Below are 4,468 nucleotides of genomic sequence, written 5' to 3'. Positions count from 1 at the left end.
TTTATTCTCAGGACACAGTCTACATCGGGCGACAACAGATCTTTCGCGAACGCTCTGCAATTTCAAGCAGCACTCTGTCGCTGGATTATAAACTGGCCTTTCGGGAATAATTGCGCATTTTTCACCTAGCAACACTTGTGTTGATTGATGCCAAGAACTAACCCACAGAGCATACAGTAAACATAATTCATAACCTCCAACGCATAGGACAAGGCCCATACTCCCGTACACATTTTAGTCTGTCCTTTGTGCTCAGAAGTCAAATCTGAAAATAAAAACACGAGCCAATGCTAACATGCGTGTCGAGGGTCGAAACGTTTACTGGCCGTCTTTAATCTTCGCGCAGCCTGGAGCAGTCCATCATAAGTCCGTCGTAACAACGCCCTTCCCGGGAACCCGCGGGCCGACGGGAGTTGAAGCGTGCGGCTGAGAGCGTTGGGAGTCGGCTCTTCTCTCAGGAGTCCCGCGTGTTTACACAGATGTGCCTCGGACGAGTTGAAAGGCTGTAAGTGACCGGACGCCGCCGCGTGACTCAGCGGGCTGCGTCCATCTCTGCTCCCGCTGGTTCGGCTCTGCGCCTCCTCCCTGCGGGGGGAGGTGCGGAGTCCATCTGAAGTCCACCTGCAGGGGTGGAGAGGGGGGCGGTTCCCCCAGCGGGCGGAGGCCAGGAGTCGAGGCGCGGTGGCCGAACGCGCGGGGGGGGGGGGGGGGGGGGGGTCGGAGGGCTCTGCGATCCCACATTCCCGCGGAGGCGGCGTGGCGGTCCACAAAGCCCCGGTGCACCATGGGAAGTGTGTGATGTGTTCGCACAGGGAGTGGAAGGACAGATGTGGTGAGGCATTACATTACATTCTCGGTATTTGGCAGACGCTCTTATCAAGAGCGACGTACAGTTGATTAGACTAAGCAGGATCCTCCCCTGGAGCAATGCAGGGTTAAGGGCCTTGCTCAACGGCTGTGTGGATCCTCTTGTGGCTACACCGGGGATCGAACCACCAACCTTGTGGGTCCCAGTCATGTACCTTAACCACTACACTACAAAATAGGCCGCATATATGTAGTTTGGAGCTGTTCTCAGATTTAGCTGATTTTGAAAGGTCACAACCTGTTGATGACTCATGAAACAAAGGCTAGTTCCAACAGCCGGGGCAAAATATCAGAGGATGGTTTCGAGCCATCGACCTCTGGATTACGGGCCCAGCACGATTCCGCTGTGCCTCTCTGCTCCAGTCGACATGGGAAATGGCGGGGCATGGAGTCCTGGCCGTGGCTGGCAGCCCTTGAAAGCCGAGGGCTCGTTCCAATCGCTCCTTTTCCCATCGTCTTTCGTTTCCCCGACTGCCCTCAACCGAGCTCCACCACCACGGAGGACATTCCGCCCCATTAAACGCTCCTCGAAGGGGCTAGGAGCTAGGAACATAAAAACAACTGATTGGAGGAAGGGCGGCACGGATGGTGCAGTGGGCAGCACTGCCGCCTCACAGCAAGGAGGTCCTGGGTTCCAATCCCCATCGGCCGGGGCCTCTCTGTGCGGAGTTTGCATGTTCTCCCCGTGTCTGCGTGGGTTTCCTCCGGGTACTCCGGTTTCCTCCCACAGTCCAGAGACATGCAGGTTAGGCTGATTGGAGAGTCTAAATTGCCCGTAGGTATGAGTGTGTGAGTGAATGGTGTGTGTGCGCCCTGCGATGGACTGGCGACCTGTCCAGGGTGTATTCCTGCCTTTCGCCCAATGTATGCTGGTATGGGCTCCAGCCCCCCTGCGACCCTGTTCAGGATAAGCGGGTTAAGATAATGGATGGATGGATGGATGGATGGATGGATTGGAGGCAGAGTCGAAAACAGAAGCAGAGATACAGTAGAATGAGTAGAAATGGAATTGGAATTGAAATGGAAATAAAAAGACACGAGTATTTATAGATCTTTCATAATGTGTTAGACATGATATTGCTGAGAAGCATGATTGAGCCCCCCGGGAGTAAATGTTGATGAGGTGAGATATGCTGTTAAGCAAAAGATAAAAAGGCTGAACTTGATTTCTGAACTTGATTTTAATTTTCTTTTTCTTTTTTCAGGATGACCAAGCGCACTGATGTCAAGTGGATTCATACACTGTCAGATGGTTATTTATTTACTGAAGTTTAAATAAACATTTGCGATAGCATTACTCTTAACAGAGTCCTAACTTTATCTTGTTTTTCTTCACCTGTATGTCTCTAATCTTCCTATTTACTGTATGACTGAGCTCCCCCAACTGCAGATGAGATGAGGCCGTGACGAAAACTCCATTTTATGACGAGGCATTAAAATCGCTGAGAAGAAAGGATTTAAATGAACTGAATCATTAACATTGAATGTTTTAAAGTGTGCAAGCGCCGGGCCAGTTGTTATATACTTGATGAGGAACAGCTGTTTGAGATCTAAGGACGCCCAGTGGTCTCGGTGCCGAAACTCCAAAGTTTTATACTCTGCTGTTTAGCTGTTTAAGGCCCCTAAGATTGGCCCCCCCTAAAACCTTCAGAGCTTGGGAAACATGCAGATAAGATTTGTTTTGGGAGATGAATCCATCCCCCCCGCCCCCCGAGGTGATGCCTGACCCCGTTTCAGAACAACTGATTCAATTAAACTACGGAGAGAGACAAGCAGGCAGACAACAAAAGTGGAAAACGCTTGAACATTTGTTTTCTTGACTGGCACTAACAATTATTTCTTTACTCCGGGGCCATTTCTGGAGGGAACCAACTAATGGTGGGGTGGAGGTAGAATGTGTTTAGCGCATTCATTAGTCAACAAACGAAAGAAGTTGATTCACTTGGTCACACTTTACAATAAGGTTCATGAATTGGCATTGACTAATGTCGTTGTTAACATGAATTAATGATGGACAAAAACAGTAATTAACATGAAGATAACTTTTCATTAGTGAAGGCATTTTTTTAACAACTAATTCATGTATGCGTTACATGATATTTACATATTATCAAACCATAGGATGAACATGATGAACAAATACATTAACCGCCATTTTCATTCCAGTATGAATTGGCAATAACTAATGAAGTTGTTAACATGAATTAATGATGCACAAATACATTAACAGAGCTGTACAGATGAACTCCTCAGCAGTGGTTAGTTAGCAACTACATTTGTTAATGCCAATTCACGGAACCAAATTGTAAAGTGTGACCGTTCATTTATAGACATCCACTATAGACAGATACTTTCTCCCTGTTTTTCACGCGTTGCATTCTTAAATTGGACGTTTCTTTTTTTTTTTTTTTGCCCTGGAAACTGTAGACTAATTCCTGAATGTGGAAGGGGAGGCATTTCCTCCTCCAGACTCCAGACACGACCCCAGCTATGGTGGCTACCTAACAACAAAAAAACCCTTTGTTTTCTTGTCGGCATTTCCAACGCGTGTTACAAAAAAGAGGTCTGGCAGGTGTCCACGTTTTGCCATTTATTTACATATGGATCAAACTACCACATTACCAACACGACAGTCTCTTGCACCCACAGTTAAAAAAACTGTGTGCTTCCTGGCTACTAAGTCCCTGATTACCTACACCTGTGAACCCCTTTTATCGGTGCACACCATGATTACCTGCTGCGTATGCCCCTAGTGTGCAGGTGGAGTAATGACAACATTCACACAACACACTCAACATAGAGCAACACCCAAATTGGCTCCAACACCAGCGTAATGGCAGTGATTACAGCCCATCCAGTACACACACAGAGGTGGAAGGGTGGAGAGCTTTCACTCAAAGGTCCCGCAGTAATTAACCCCGTTTACTCCCGACATTCCCGTACGATACAGACACAGGGTGCTGTGTGTCTAAACAGGTGTGGGGCTGTGGTCCTGCTTCAGAGCCGTGCTTAGAATGGAAAAATACTGACAGAACAAATGTCCCAATGACATTATTATTATTATTATTAGCCACGGTGGTAGTAGTATTATCAATAATAACAACAACAATAATGATTATTTATAATAAATAATACAAATAATTTATAATATAGGTGATGCCTGACCCCGTTTCAGAACAACTGATTCAATTAAACTACGGAGAGAGACAAGCAGGCAGACAACAAAAGTGGAAAACGCTTGAACATTTGTTTTCTTGACTGGCACTAACAATTATTTCTTTACTCCGGGGCCATTTCTGGAGGGAACCAACTAATGGTGGGGTGGAGGTAGAATGTGTTTAGCGCATTCATTAGTCAACAAACGAAAGAAGTTGATTCACTTGGTCACACTTTACAATAAGTTTCATGAATTGGCATTGACGAATGTAGTTGTTAACATGAATTAATGACGGACAAAAACAGTAATTAACATGAAGATAACTTTTCATTAGTGAAGGCATTTTTTTAACAACTAATTCATGTATGCGTTACATGATATTTACATATCAAACCATAGGATGAACATGATGAACAAATACATCAACCGCCATTTTCATTCCAG

Source organism: Conger conger, chromosome 16 (assembly GCF_963514075.1).
Source record: "Conger conger chromosome 16, fConCon1.1, whole genome shotgun sequence".
Classification (NCBI taxonomy): domain Eukaryota; kingdom Metazoa; phylum Chordata; class Actinopteri; order Anguilliformes; family Congridae; genus Conger; species Conger conger.
The sequence above is the reverse complement of the archived record's forward strand: the minus strand, read 5'-3'. Positions refer to the sequence as shown.